The 16,364-nt window shown below is 48.1% G+C and overlaps 1 long non-coding RNA gene across 1 annotated transcript; it reads right to left on the bottom strand.

The window, feature by feature from the left end:
* Positions 1-3,115: 3,115 nt before the first annotated feature.
* LOC119967171 lies at positions 3,116-14,622 on the bottom strand. The gene is made up of 3 exons (XR_005460931.1): positions 14,243-14,622; positions 11,524-11,636; positions 3,116-3,205 (listed from the first exon to the last, which is right to left on the bottom strand). It is a non-coding gene; the product is annotated as an uncharacterized LOC119967171 (long non-coding RNA).
* Positions 14,623-16,364: the final 1,742 nt, after the last annotated feature.

The raw sequence follows: 16,364 nt of genomic DNA on the forward strand, positions 1-16,364 counted from the left end.
CCCTCGCTGTGCATAAATTTGCATGGCGTGGGATACTGAATTGCTTCCTGATTTGCGCTTCCGGGGGAATGTATCGGGAGCAATTCTCTGGTGAAAGAACATACTGTGGGATTCTTTGTTTGGGAGACTATGGGCAGGATACGCCGGACCCCGCTGAGTCGGAGAATCCCCGGGGGGCGGCGCGAATCCCACCCTGCCACCCCGACGCTGGCTGCCGTATTCTCCGGCGTCGGTTTTCAGACGGGAGCGGGGTTCACGCCACGCCGGTCGAATGTCGTTGGCAGCAGCCCCACCGGTAATTCTCTGGGCACCAATGGGCTGAGCGGCCGTCAGTTTCTGCCCAATCCCGCCGGTGTGGGTTAGACATGGTCTCACACGGCGGGACCTGGCAGGTAAGTCGGCTGGGGCGGTCCTCGGGGAGGTGCGGGGAGGATCCCACGGTGGCCTGACCCACGATCGGGGCCCATCGGGCGGGCCTGTGCCGTGGGGGCACTTCTTCCTTCCGCGCCGGCCCCTGTAGGGCTCCGCCATGGCCGGCGCGGAGAAGACACACCCTGCACATGTGCTAGAATACGCTGGCCCTTCGGCACATGCGCGGACTCGTGCAGTCCCTTCAAGTGCCGGATGGCGCGGCGCCAACTCCTCCGGCGTCCACCTAGCCCCCGGAAGTGCGGAAAATTCCGCTACTTCCGGTCGGCCCGACGCAGGAGTGGTTCGCGCGTTTTTGACGCCAGTGTCGGGCCATCGCGTCGATTGCGGAGAATCCCGCTGTATGGCTGGATTCTCCCGTTTTGCCCACTGCAAGAACACCACAAGTGAGCTGTGTAGAATGGAGAACTCCTTTGACCTCGGGCGGGATTCTCCGGTTGCTGGGCGGATGTGAGCGGAGTATTCCGCCCCATGTTCGACCGCCGGAGCTGAATTGCAGTTGGTTTATGATCTCTCTGGGAGCGCAAACAGATAAGCAATCCAGTGTTCCCACAGCCGGCCACCATCCCCCCTCCCGCACCTAAAATCGGCCTTGAACCTCCGTCCCCCCTCCGCCCCCGCACGGCACAGCACCCCCACACCCTCAGATTGACTGGCTGCCCCTACTCCCAAGTGCCAGGGAGATCCCCCAAAAGGACCCCTGGAATAGGGAGCCCCCCCCAGAAGAAACCCTGTAATAGGGAGACCCTCCCATAGTGACCCCCTACCTAAAGGGAACCTTACCCCCGCAACAGATCCTCCCCTCCGCCCTGCCTGTAATTGACAGCGGCTACAAACCATCTGCAGCTTTGACACATCCATCTCCCTTTGTTGTTCAGTGGCGTAATCTCGCCCAAAATGTGGGTGCAGGCCTTTTTTACTATTCATTGCATATAACTTAAATTCATCCTCAGACTCCAATTCATGCAGGCACCAAAAATAGCCATAGATTAAGTTTAAGAAAGCACGTTCAAGTGCGGATCAAGAGATAAATATTAACACCCATTTTTCCACTGCAATGAACCTGGACTTTAGATGTTATTTTGCAGAGGAAAACTATCCACATATTCTCTGACCTGACCTAAACATTGCAATGGCAGATACACTAGAGCCTGTTAATATATTAATAGCCTTTCCTCTAACACACAGCTCCTGTTTTCACACTCATTTCCTGTGTAATACCTAGGAACATCGGAGTGCATCACATAAATAATGCCTGGAGTACTTTCAAAATACCTGAAATATTCTCATGTCAAGAATTACTTTTGTTTCCTTGCCACTACTTACATTGTGAGAACCAGCTCCCCTCCTACCCAGCCCCAATTATTTATCACTCACACAATAGTGCCTTCAAACTATGTGTTGTGGTGACATTCACTGTCAACTGGAAGCTGTTTTCTATTCCTTTGAGTTGTTAAACCCTCTTCGAACATCCCATTTTGATTTTTTAAGAATTTATGCCTGCCACTTTCATAATCTTGCACAGGTTTCTTTTCCACAGAAACCTAGTTCCTCTACTCATGTTTTGTGACAACTTTTCCCATTATAAAGTCTTGTATCCATACTGTAGCCACCTGGGGTGGCCATGTCCCGATTACAAAATGGACACTTTGCAAAGAATGAAGGGAAAATTGGACAGTGCTGAGAAAGCAAGCAGGTGCAAGGTTTGTCTGTTGATTGGAGCTGTAGCTCCCAGACAAGACCGATACTGCAAGCAAAGAATGAAGGGAAAATTGGACAGTGCTGAGAAAGCAAGCAGGTGCAAGGTTTGTCTGTTGATTGGAGCTGTAGCTCCCAGACAAGACCGATACTGCAAAGCCATTACCATACTAATGAGCCATCTCCGGGGACAAAAGGGAAACATTTAGGTAAACGATACTAAAGCAGACACCCCGGCGCCAGAGGAGACTAGAACAAAGCAGGCCAACGGCCACCTAGGGCCCTCCCAGCAATCAGGGCAACCACCCCTTTATTGGAGGAAATCAATACCAATGATCAGGATACGGTCCAATTAATTGGGACCAAGTTCAAGGCCCCCTAAAAGCGCGCGAAGCCCCCTTTGGGTATAAGAAGAAGCCCCCAAGCGAGAATCGTTCTTCTTGGCCTTGGCTGTCAGTGACGAGAAGCCTGCCTAGCAGCTGCACCAGAACAAGTAAGTCCAAAGTCAATGCACGCTACGAGATTGATGCTCCTAGCTACTATTCCGTACCAGCTCGACCCCAACAGCCTCAGAACCGGACAACGGCCATTGTTCCTGATTGAATGGGCGCCCGAAGCTAAGTATAGGCTTTAGTAGTAGTGATAGTTTAGTTGGTAGAGTTTGTGCATGAGTATATTTGACTGTGTGTGTAAATAAATGAACATTGATTTTGAACTTACTAACTGGTGTATCGAGTCTTTGATCAGTATTCGGTTTTGAACCTTGTGGCGGTATCAAAAGATACCTGGCGTCTCTTGAGCAAACGTAATTAGAATTAAGGAAGGCGATCATATTAACCGCCATAAACGGAGCCAATTAAAGAGAGAACACAATGAGCAACGATACCCATGTTGTACACTGCCGATATAAACTTGTTGCACTTTACATAAGTGCTCTTCCAGTTCAAGGGTTGGACTCCCTGTCTCAGGTACTGAAATGTATGCTCATCCGTAACAGTGGCTGATGCCCCTGTATCCACTTCCATCTTAAGAGGCTTTCCATTTACTCGAAGCGTTACAGTAATAGGGTCCATCTTGCCTGTTATTAGATTAAACATTAGAGTGAATACCAGAATCACTGGCTAAGCTCTTCCACATTGTATACTTGTAATATCTTAGTTGATTAATTATTTGGCAATCTTGCACAACTTTATCAAATGTCATCTATTGTTTGACAATAAAAACACTCAGCCTCCTTAAACCAACATGATTCAGGACTGTGGTTACCTCCACATCGGTATTGCTGACTGACTGCCTGTTCTGTACCTTGTTGTTTTGTTGGTGGATGAAATTGTTCCCCTCTTCCTGGCTACTCCGGTGGTTTTGGCACCACGACTGGCTGCAGGTTCCTGCCCTAACTGGTGTACGGTGCCATTTTGTGTACTCTGCAGCTCTTGAAAATGAAATGAAAATCGCTTATTGTCACAAGTAGGTTTCAAATGAAGTTACTGTGAAAAGCCCCTAGTCGCCACATTCTGGCGCCTTTTAGGGAAGGCTGATACGGGAACTTGTGCAGCTATCTCCATTGCTTGCTTGAAATTTATGTTGCAGTTTGCGTTGAATAGCGTTGTTGTTCAGGCTGCAGGCTAAACCATCTCATGACATGTCCTTTAGGGTGGCTTGAAAATCATAGCACTTCCGATGGTTGCTTCAGTTGAGCAATGTAGGTCACGATCGATTTGCCTTACCCTTCAATTAAATTTGAATCTCTGGAGTCTGATTGATGGTTGAGGTTGAAATTGAGCCTTCACTAAATCCACACGCTCACTAAATGACACGCTTGGGGCTGTAAGACTGCGAATGAAATTGTAGGTCTGGTTTTAACAAACACTGAAGAGAATTGCTTTGTGTTTTGCTTCGTCCTCTATTTTGTATGCATGTAAATAGTACCCAAGGTACTCGCCGTGTTTTGTCCAGTCCTCCGTAGAGGACTTCGCTTCTGGTGAGTACCTTTTTTTTGAACTTTGATTAAAATAGGCCACTCATAGGTGTTGGGCCAGATGCAGTGTCAGGATAATTTATCCTCATCATCAGATGTAAAAATGTACTTTCACAAACTTTGTTAATGAACATAAAAGGTATTAATAAGAAGTGTACTGCAGCCTCAAAACCGTAGCTAGCTCCCAAAATGTCTCTTTGCTTAGGATCCTCTCTCAACATTGGGGTGATTTCACACTCTGAGTCTTGATTGATCATACAGGCCATTTGACCCTTACTCCGCTGTGTTGCCCTTAAAGGAGTAATCACCAAAGGTGTTTTTGTGGCATTTCAGGCTTCACGCTGGCCTGTGGCGAGTTCGTACTGGTAATACATTTGTATGCCATGAATATTGTTAGCACGAGACTTTTTAAAATAAAGCCCCCCAGCAAGATAAAGTCATCAGTGCATGAGACTCTTTTGGCCCCTGCTTCGTGTTTGTGTAAAAGGTGGCACACACCAGTCGCCTTTGTTGTGTTAAGGGCAGTCTTATTAAACTCTGTTACACAAGGAAGGGGAGAAGGAGAATGGCAGCTTGCATTGAGGATCTACACTGGCAAGGGTGAGTCAATGGTGATGGTGGGGGTTTGAAGGCTTGGTGAGGTGATGTGAGAAGGGCCTGCAGTCCTGGGTATGAGGAGAGATGGTGGGGACAGACAGGCAAAGTTAGAAAATGAGTGGCCCAAAGGTTGGGGTCAGTACTGAATCCATCTCAGTGTTGGCTGGCAGAGGGCAGGTTTACAGTCGCAGGGGGAGGCCGATTTGGTGGGGGGGCAAGTCCAGTCTGAGGTCTCAGAGGGCAGGTCACAGGATATAACAAGAACTCAAATGACGATGCAGGGAGGCTGTGTCGGATCAACGGAGGAATGTGGATGGCTGTAGGCTCGGGCAGGGGTTAGAGATGGCATTTCAACTGGATGGTGACGGATCCAGAATAATGGGGGAACATCAAAGGGCTATAGAGGAAAGGCACAAAGTGATGTTGGGAGAGCCAGGGTTCAGACGACAAGCGTGAAGGTGACAGGAGGAGGCTGAAAGGAAACAGCTTAAAGCATAAACCTTGCAATGGATCCCACTGATTGAAGCTTTTTTTGTGGATAGTGGAACGAGTTGAAAATCTCACTGCTCATCGAATCAGTGGGTGAAATCTATGGACACACATCTTCCCATCTCATTGTCTGCATTCTTAACACAGTTGAATAGTTGGAACACAGTTGAGTCTCATACACCCAATATTCCTGCAACTTCGGGAGCGGGAAGAGAAAATATCATAGAATCATACAATCCCTACAGTGCAGAAGGAGGCCATTCGGCCCATCGAGTCTGCACCCACCCTCTGAAAGAGCACTCTACCTAGGCCAGGGGTGGGCAAACTTTTCCGTGCAAGGGCCACATTCAGAAATTCACAATTCACAAAGGGCCGCATAGTATATTAAGTAAAATAATTACTTCACCCGGTTATGATTCTGGGCGCCTCATATAGAACATAGAACAGTACAGCACAGAATAGGCCCTTCGGCCCTCGATGTTGTGCCGAGCAATGATCACCCTACTCAAGTCAACGTATCCACCCTATACCAGTAAGTAACCCAACAGCCCCCCCCCCCCCCATTAACCTTAAAAAAAAATTTAAAACTTGGTGGGCCGCAGAAATACCTTTGCGGCCCGCGGGCCGTAGTTTGCCCACCCCTCACCTAGGTCCACTCTCCCGCAACCCCACCTAACCTTTGGACACTAAGGGCAATTTAGCACAGCCTATCCACCTACCCTGCCCATCTTTGGATTGTGGGAGGAAACCAGAGCACCCGGAGGGAACCCACGCGGACACGGGGAGAAGGTGCAGACTCCACACAGATAGTCACCCGAGGTCAGAATTGAACCCAATCCCTGGCCATGTGAGGCAGCAGTGCTACCCACTGTGCCACATTGCCGATTTGGTGAGGTAAGACTCTTGTTGATCAACAACAGAGGCTGCAATGCCAACAGCAGGCAACATCAGGATGGTCAGGATGCAGCCATCCAGGGAAGACATCGTAGAAGACAGGCGCTGGTATTTGGCAGCAAAACTGCCATGGTTGTGATGCCGAGCTTTCCAATTTGCGCAGGAGGCTGTTTTAAAGCTTGCCAGTCGCTGCCACACTTTCCGCTGATGCAGGGTTTCACCATTGAAAAGCTCCCCCTGTCGCAGAATCAGACATGTTACCCATGCATGAGGCCGGCACTTTAAATTTGAATTCTCATCATGTGGGAAAGGTCAAAAAAATAGAGAAGTGGCACAAACCTTCGGCTACGCTGTCGAGAACAGCACGCCGGTGGCAAAACCCCCGTTGATCTGAATTCCTTCTATCGCTGGGGATATCTGCCAACCTAGCATCTTCTATTCTAATACTGCAGCTGTTACGTTGAAACAATTAATTAAGTTTTGCTTAATTAATTTGTTCTAGTATTCGCTCCCTCAGGCCCGATGTTCAATTTTCTTACTCGGGGGGGGGGGGGGGGGGGGGCGGGGCGTCTGCCCACTGATCTGCAACTTTATTTAATGTATTTTCTAATTTTAAGGATGGTTCCCAACCTGCTAAGTGCACACTTTACTTCATTCTTTAATTTGGATCCTATTTTCCAAACCGTTGGTTTTTAGTTCCTCTTCGGGAAGGTTGTTGTTTTGTAGTTTTATTCGCTCAAGCCCATGTCTATGACACAAAGGATGCTTTCTCCTTCCTCTCTGGTCTTACTTTACTCCTCCTTGGCTCCCTCTCTGTTTATTTAATCTTTTCCCTTATTTATTTCCACCTGGGTTCTTTCACCACTTTTTAACTTTGGTTTCATTGCTTCATTTATACATTCATGCCCATTCACTACAGCCATTCCCTCTATCTACTTCCCATCGCGGACATGCTTTCTTCTCTTTCTTTGGCCGGTATTTTCCTTTCCCGGTGGTGTTGGGTGGGTTTGGTGACCGGAGCGGAAAATCTCACATAGCCAACTCGCATTTCACGTTGACGTAAGCACGCGATGCAATTGTCCCCTCCCGCCGTCAGTGACAGGGCAGGTTTCCCAATTTTCAATATCAGGTAAGATCATTTGAATTAATTTGGATATCATTAACGGACCTCTATGCCTCAATCATCCCCCCCCCCCCCATCAGAAAAACCTTCCACATCAGCATGAGGGCAGAATGGCCCTGACTGCTTTCCCAAGGCAGCACCTGGGGAACGGATCTCCCAGGTGAGTTTCGGTGAGTACATCGATCGGGAGTGGGAAGGGTGGGGGTGGTACAGTCCCCGGAACTGCCTGGGAAGTGCTGGGGCAGTGCCAGAGGGAAGTACCAGGGAAGTGCCCAGGGATGTGCCTGGGCAGTGCCAGGGGCCAGTGTCAGGGGTGAAGTGCAGTGTGTGTGTGTGAGGGGGAGGGGGAGTTGGTTCCATGGTGAACTCCTTAGTGCTATGGTGGCCTTTAAAAATGGACGCCCGATCCTTCAGGAACTAAGTAGCTTGCAGGGCAGGTGAACCCAAAGGCCAGAGACACATCGTAGGATCCGCTCCTTGCTGCTTTTTTTTCGAAGTGTAGGATTATATGGCAGAGAAGGCTCTCTTTGCTGTTGGCGTCTTCAATGCCCCATTTCCCACCTGCTATTGGCCTTTGCTGATTTCAGGGAAAATTCAGCCCCTTGTGCCTTCTCTATTCCATTATGTCTCCGCATCCATAACTATCTCCTCTCCCTCCAATTTCCCATATTCATTCATCAATTCAACTTCACTCTGTCCATTTATAACCATGTTAAGCTGCTGCCCATACTTGCCTGCTATTGAATACTCTGGACCTGTATAGAATTGGATCCAAGTGGAAAGTACCAGATTGAGTAAATATACCGCAGTGGGTCCTATGATATGCACCCACCAGAACCAGGATGGGGCTGGTGGGGCGGGCAGGCAGGAGAAATTGCCATGACTAGTTACTCATCCCACTATTTGAAAAGTGCTAAGCGTTGTTCTCCTTCTGTACTGATTGTCTTCCTTGTGGTGGTGATGGTTGGCTTGGTTTGAGTGGAGATGAGGCGGGTGGGGGGGAGGCGCGGTGTGGTGTGGGTGGTGATGGAACCCAGCCAAGATGCAGGCCAGCATCCCGAGGCATGATATCCACTGGTAAGAAAACGACCATGTCTCCTTTCCCCTGGATATCAGCCACTCAGCACAACTTGGGCCAGGGTGAAGGAATTTCCAGGCCTAGGAATCCAGTCCTTCTCGGACACATGCCCTTTCTCACAAACTTGATCATAACTGAGCCAATGGATAGTTTGCTTGAAGCAGGCTCCGAAGGCATTAATACAAAGAATTGGTGAGAGATGCCACGGATTTTAAGATCCTGTTTCCGCATATTTTCCCATACCCACTATTTCACCAATGCCAACTATCATTCTGTATGTTCACTATTTCCTCAGTATCTATTACCCATCTCTAAGCTATTCCCTTCCCTGACTACGTTACTAACCTCAAAATAGCTATTACCCTGGCAATGACCACTGAGTACCATCTGAACTTCTCACTCCCTCTCAGAACCTCTCTTACATTACTCATTGCCCAGTCCCCACAAGTATTCATTGTAGTCATAACATAGATAATCATGTACACTTGAGCAGGAAGTTACAAAGAGACATTGACTGATTGATTGATTGATTGATTTATGGTCACATGTACTGAAGTACAGTGAAAAGTATTTTTCTGCGGCCAAGGAAACGTACACAGTAGACCAAAAGAATAATCAACAAAGTACATTTACAAATAAGTAATTGGTTACAGTGCGGAACAAGGGGCAAACAAAGCAAATACGGCATGAGCAAGAGAAGCAGAGGGCGTTGTGAATAGTGTCTAACAGGGAACAGCTCAGTCCAAGGGAGAGTTGTTGAGGAGTCTAGCAGCTGTGGGGAAGAAGCTGTTCCTATGTCTGGATGTGCAGGTCTTCAGACTTCTGTATCTTCTGCCTAATGGAAAGGTCTGGAAGAGGGCAAAGCCTGGGTGGCAGGGATCTCTGACAATGCTGTCTGCCTTTCTGAGGCAGCGAGAGTTGTAGACAGAATCAATTTGACGGTGGCAAGCTTGTGTAATGATTTGGGCTGAGTTCACCACATTCTGCAGTTTCTTGTGATCTTGGACCAAGCAGTTGCCTTACAAAGCTGTGATACAGCCGGATAGGATGCTCTCTATGGCACATCTGTAGAAGTTTGAGAGAGTCGATGCAGATGTGCCGAATTTCTTTAGCTTCCACAGGAATTAGGGACATTGTTGGGCTTTCTTGACTGTTGCATCAACGTGAGTCGACCAGACAGACTGTTGGTGATGGTGACCCCCAGAAACTTCAAGCTATTGACCATCTCTACTTTGGAGCCATTGATATAGTTTGGGGCGTGTGCCGTACTACACTTCCTGAAGTCGATGATCAGTTCCTTGGTTTTGCTGACATTTAGAGAGAGGTTGTTTTCGATACACCATGCAACCAAGTGATTTATATCGGCATAACCATTTGGAGTTAGCGTTCAATGTGAGGAAGTATCAGGTTTCGCCCCAAGGGAGATCATTCCAAATGTTTAAGGATGAGAGTGTAGGAACTTGAGAGCACCAAAAGGAATTAGCAGCAGGTGCAACGGTACAAAAATAATTGAAAAGCTAAAGGAAATTTAGCTGTAATCTTAATGAGGCTGAAATATGTAAGAGAGGAAGTTATGGTTTAGTTATACAGAGCCTTGGTAGGACCTCATGTGGAATATTGTGTTTTGTTTTAGGCATTGAATCTACAGAAAGATGTATGTATCTTTGAGTGGGGTGCAGGGGCCAAAGGATGGAGACTAGACAGGGGCTAGGGTTCGCATGGGCAGGAGGACCAGGGCTGCCCTTATCGCTTCCCGCTTCACACACTAGCACCAACATGTTGTCCTGCAGCTCGTATCAGCCTTCCCGTACCAGCCTTCCCGAACAGGCGCCGAAATGTGGTGATGAGGGGCTTTTCACAGTAACTCCATTTGAAGCCTACTTGTGACAATAAGCGATTTTCATTTCATTTTCATTTTGACAACACCCATCCCATCCCATCCCGAGAGCTTTGTAACCCCTCCGTGATCAAGGGATGAGGTCTGCATGAAAACTAAGTCTTCAGTGTGCTGGGCCTGGGGATTCCTTGTGCATGCATGTGCCTGTCAATGTAGGTGGGTGATGACGACTCGCAGTGAGGAAAGCTTTGATGCTTCTCAGCTTTTGCTTACACCTGACTCCCGTCCGTATGTTGCCAGCACACTGACTCCCTGGCTCATGTGCGAGTAAGGTTTGGGCCTACATCCCATTATTCATGTCCAAATGGGGTGAAGACCTATCTTCAGTGGGAGGAGGGTGAAAGAGAGAGAGGCTTTAGGTTATGAACAACAAGAAGTTTTTAAAAGGTGACAAGCGACATTTCAATATGACCCCAACCAACTGTGCCTAACCATCCATTCCCGATCTGTGACCCTACAACTCCTTACTCTTGCAAATCCTCCCACTGTGTTTTGGTGTATTCTCAGGATGCTGCCTTCCATGCCCTGATGCCTGCAATGGCCTTGGCAGCCCTCTTCTGGGGACCAGGGCCTGGAGGACCTTGGCCTACTTTTCGGGTGGCACTAATGTTGCCCTGTTCTGTCTGCTGACCCTGTGATGCGCCAGTATCAGGAAGGAGGGATTCAGAAGGGCTGGTTGCTCCCAGGCTCTGCTGGGTGGAAGGCCCTGGGATGTACTCCAGCACTTCGTCCTCCCTCAGTGTACCCGTGGGCCCCTTAGTTACTCCATGGGATGGAGGGCAGCTGGAGTGAGTTCCAGAAGCTTCAACATCATCAGTCACTACCAGTCCTGAAGGCCCATCATTGTCTGTACCATAGTGTTCAACCCCTCATTCAGGCATGGTCTTCAGGGACTGAGCCATTCTTCAGAATTCTCCAGTCATGGCTCTGACCTCTTGCCCCAGGCACTCCACTGTGGACACTTCTCTTGCAGCGTTGGCCTGGGTGCCACACAAGGCAGCCAACATCTCCTGCGACTGAAGTCTCTGGAACTCGGCCTTCAGTCATGCAGAAGCAGTGTGGTGCTCACCAGACAGTGACCCAGAAGCCGGTCTGCTAAGTTTGCCCACGGAGGTGTGTGTCTCTGCGATGGTGGATGGTGCGGCTGAAAACTGTGACTTGTCATCTGTGTCCACCTTAGAGATCTCCTCTGAGGTGGTGTCGAGGGTGGCTGGGGGGGGGGGGGGGGGGGGGGGGCACTGCTGGCTGACGTCCGAGGCTCATCGGCTGATGTCCCTGCAAGGTATGGGACATGGTTTTAGTACATGGCCTGGTAGTGATTTATACAACAGGACACTCACTTGAGGTTGATCATCTGGATGACGGTGCAGTGGCTCCTCACTTTTCATTTGCAGGCCAGACTTAGTAACTGTACAGGCCTGCTCCTGGTCCTCCTCTTGCATCTAGTTTGTATCTGCAGCAGTCACATGTAAGATAGCACACTTGATGTCACAGCTCAACATCATTCATGATGCGCAACATGCACGTCACAATTATTTGCTTAACTCAGATTTCATACTCATGGGACAGTAAAAGAAAACACAGCAAGAGAGGTTTGCAACACAACATAGCAAAGAAAAAATAAACTTTAATTTAAAAACTCAGGATGTATGGTGGTGCAGTGGTTAGCACTGCTGCCTCACAGTGCCGGGGACCTGGGTTCAATTCCAGCCTTTGGTGACTGTCTGTGTGGAGTTTGCACTTTCTCCTCGTGTCTGCAGGTTTCCTCTGGGTGCTCCGGTTTTCTCTCACAGTCCAAAGATGTGTAGGTTAGGTGGATTGGCCGTGCTAAAATTGCTTCTTAGTCTCCAAAGGTTAGGTGGGGTTATGGGGGCAGGATGGGGGGAATGGGCCTAAATGGGGTGCTCTTTCGGAGGGTCGGTGCAGACTCAACGGGCCAAATGTACTCCTTCTGCACTCTCGGGATTCTATGTAGGAAAACAACTGAATAACCAACCGTACCAAGGTTTGTAACACAATAAAGACAAATGTATCTCTGCCCGCTTCTTGTGTGCTTGAAATGTCTTATAGAATTTCATAGAATTTACAGAGCAGGAGGAGGCCATTTGGCTCATCGAGTCTGCACCAGCTCTTTGAAAGAGCACCCTACCCAAGCCCACACCTCCACCCTATCCCCATAACCCAATAACCCCACCCAACACTAAGGGCAATTTAGCATGGCCAATCCACCTAACCTGCACATCTGTGGACTGTGGGAGGAAACCGGAGCACCTGGAGGAAACCCACGCAGACACGGGGAGAACGTGCAGACTCCGCACAGACAGTGACCCAAGCCAGGAATCAAACCAGGGACCCTGGAACTGTGAAGCAATTGTGCTAACCACCATGCTACCTTGTCCCCACAAATCAATGTCAGGAGTGGGATGTCTTCTTAACAATGTCTTCTTGACAGTGTTTTGAGTAAGATGTCTAACCCTCTTTGAAAAGCCTGACCATTAAGTTTATGGATTCTCCAGAGGTATCAAACTGTCATCCCAACAAATCCCGACAAATACAATCTGCAATTCGCAGCCGACATCAGGGCAACTGTGAGCAGAACTGTCTGAGGATAACATTCCCAGTATTCTCTGAGGCTGCTTTCCTTTTGAAGCTGATGAGCCTAGCTATAGTCTTGAGTCATGGGGGAGCTCTTAAGGTTGACATTCACAGAACATGCTAGGACTTGCTATTTGTTAATCTGCCATTTTCCCCTCTCCTGAGTCCGGTGATGATAGCGGAATAGCAGGATTGAAAATAGTGAAAGCTCAATTAGCAGCGGGGAATATTTTAAAGGTGAACATTGTTTATCTTAAAGCAGTGTCATGCACAAGACGCTGAATTCTTTCTGAGATAATTTCCATTCTTTTATGTTAATAGTATCGGCGTAATCTGGACGGAATGGCCAAGTTATAAATTCTGTCATTTTAAATACAGGTCTGTCTGGCCCCAAACCACTAATGTTCGTGATTTCTGCAATGGTTCAAATTTCACTTCATCCCAATACACCCCTTCCCCAGCCTGGCCAGGCTCCCAGGTTGAAAGGTCTGCTGATTGTGCTGGTTTGGGTAAATATTTTAAATTGCTCTCTTATGGCTACGTGATGTCTCTCACATAGCTACCCTCCGCTTGCAACCAACCATGACCCAGCGACTCTCAAAATGGTTCAAGGTCGGAGTTGTGGTGTCAAACTGGCACGACAGCTGGCAGCACAAGATTGCAGGCCCACCCACCTCCAATCCCAATCCCACAACTGCCGAAAGATCCTGCCCCTTTGAGGTGCAGGGCTGTGTAAATTAACATTATCAGAGGTTTGAGGAGCAAACTAACATGCACATTTGGGCTGTAATCTCCGGATTCCATCTAAAAGGGGAAACTCTACCCCATTAGGACCAATGGATGGTTTATTTATGCATTTCCAATTGCTGGAAGTGCAGATTTATTTATGTCTGTGACTGGGGCAGCACGGTGGTGCAGTGGTTAGCCCTGCGGTTTGAGGTTTGATCCCAGCTCTGGGTCACTGTCCGTGTGGAGTTTGCACATTCTCTCCATGTCTTCATGGGTTTCGCCCCCACAACCCAAAGATGTGCAGGCTAGGTGGATTGGCCACGCTAAATTGCCCCTTAATTGGAAAAAGAAATGCTGCAAAGTGGGTTTAGGCTGGGTGGCTCATATTTTAGTCGGCACAAACACAATGGGCCAAGTGGCCTCTTTCGGTGCTGTCAACTTATTATGATACCATATTCTTCACTCCCGTTGTCCCGCATGTCCTCAGCTAGTATTAAGTGCATCTCTGTTATTCGCCTTTATTTACTTTATGGGGTAACATATTTCACATTCACAGCAGTCTCTGAGTAAAGGGGCGACTATCTTACTTTGTCGCTTGTAGTTCTGCGCTGTCGAGGAGACATATTTTTCAATCCCCTTGATGATTTAAAGACTGTCATCAGGCCTGTCAATATTTTTTTAAACATAATTTGTACTCTGTGGGAAAAATGAGCTCAAAAAATAGAGACAAAATACCTAAAAGGGTGCAAACAAGTGAGAACAGCTGTGCCACTTCTTTTTATCCTCTTCTTCTTTCACAGGCGATCTAAGCAACGCGGGAAGAAAAGGCCACCCCCTCCTCGACCTCCACTACCGTCTTCATATTCCCGGAAAAAAGGAGGAAAGAAATTTGGTGTGAAAAAGCAGGAAGATCATTGGATTAGTGCAACGCCACGGCTCAGCATTGCGCCGCCTATCCCGCCACCACCATCGCCTACAGGCTCCCCATCGTTACGCAGAAAGCCAACCCGACCACTTGTGCCACCACCGCCGCGCCCAAGCCGGCCTCCTTCTAGCTTGCAAACGTCACGCCAGAAAACAGTCACGCGCCCAACTGGGGAGCCACCGCCGCGGCCCCTGCTGACTACATTCGCCTTTGGGATGCCAACGGCAAGAGACACTTCACTCCTGAATAAATCGTATGCAACGGACGAATCAAAGTGATTGCTGTGGGAAAGGGCTAAGTGCATATGGAAAGGTCAATGACACTACCCAGCTCATGAAACAGTTGTAGGTTTAAACAAAGCAAAGGATCAGTTTCTTTCTACGTATAACATAATCTTGTTCAAATGTAATCAAGGAATATTGACTGAATAAAAAAAGCTTTGTTGACAAAAAAATCCACATTGCCATCTATAATCACTTTTTAAAAAACCCTAAATGTCAAATTTCAATAGATATTTTGGCGTTGCAGTGCCCTGTGTCTGCTAGTTTCTGGGGTATAATGTCAAACACTTTTAATCAATCAAATCAACCATTTTTCTCACCTCATTTGCGACTGACCTTCTGCGGTGTGTCAGGTGATGGGACCAAGCTTAAAATATAGCCTATGCTTATTTAGGTTAGCGCAGCGGCCTCACAGCTCCAGGGACCCAGGTTCAAATCCGACCTTGGGTCACTGTCTGCACTTTCTCCTCTTGTCGGTGTGGGTTTCCTCCGGGTGCTCCGGTTTCCTCCCACAGTACAATGATGTGCAGGTTAGGTGGATTGGCCATGATAAATTGCTCCTTAGTGCCCAAAGATGCACAATTTAGATGGAGATAACAGGGACAGGACGAGGGAGTGTCCCGAGGTTGGGTTTTCTTTCAGAAGGTCAGTGCAGACTCAATGGGCAGTGATGCACTATCAATTACCACAAAGACGAGAGTAGTGTGATGTGCTATCATAGAACATAGAACATTACAGCGCAGTACGGGCCCTTCGGCCCTCGATGTTGCGCCGACCCTGTGAAACCATCTGAAGCCTATCTGACCTACACTATTCCATTTTCATCCATATGTCTATCCAGTGACCACTTAAATGACCTTAAATTTGGCGAGTCTACTACTGTTGCAGGCAGGGCGTTCCACACCCCTACTACTCTCTGAGTAAAGAAACTGCCTCTGACATCTGTCCTATATCTACCACCCCTCAATTTAAAGCTATGTCCCCTCGTGTTGGTCATCACCTATCCGAGGAAAAAGACTCTCACTGTCCAACCTATCTAATCCTCTGACTATCTTATATGTCTCTATTAAGTCACCTCTCAGCCTTCTCCTCTCGAATGAAAACAACCTCAAGTCCCTGAGCCTTTCCTCGTAAGACCTTCCCTCCATACCAGGCAACATCCTAGTAAATCTCCTCTGAACCCTTTCCAAAGCTTCCACATCCTTCCTATAATGTGGTGACCAGAACTGCACGCAGTACTCCAGGTGCGGCCGCACCAGAGTTTTGTACAGCTACAGCATGACCTCGTGGCTCCGAAACTCAATCCCCCTACTGATAAAGGCTAGCACACCACATGCCTTCTTAACAGCCCTATTAACCTGGGTGGCAACTTTCAGGGATTTATGTACCTGTATGCCGAGATCTCTGTTCATCTACACTACCAAGAATCTTGCCATTAGCCCAGTACTCTGTATTCCTGTTACTCCTTCCAAAGTGAACCACCTCACACTTTTCCGCATTAAACTCCATCTGCCCCTCTGTAACCTATAACATCCTTCAGCACTATCCACAACTCCACCAACCTTCGTGTCATCTGCAAATTTACTAACCCATCCTTCTCCACCCTTTTCCAGGTCATTTATAAAAATGACAAACAGCAGTGGCCCCAAAA

This window comes from Scyliorhinus canicula, chromosome 6 (genome assembly GCF_902713615.1).
Source record: "Scyliorhinus canicula chromosome 6, sScyCan1.1, whole genome shotgun sequence".
NCBI lineage: Eukaryota > Metazoa > Chordata > Chondrichthyes > Carcharhiniformes > Scyliorhinidae > Scyliorhinus > Scyliorhinus canicula.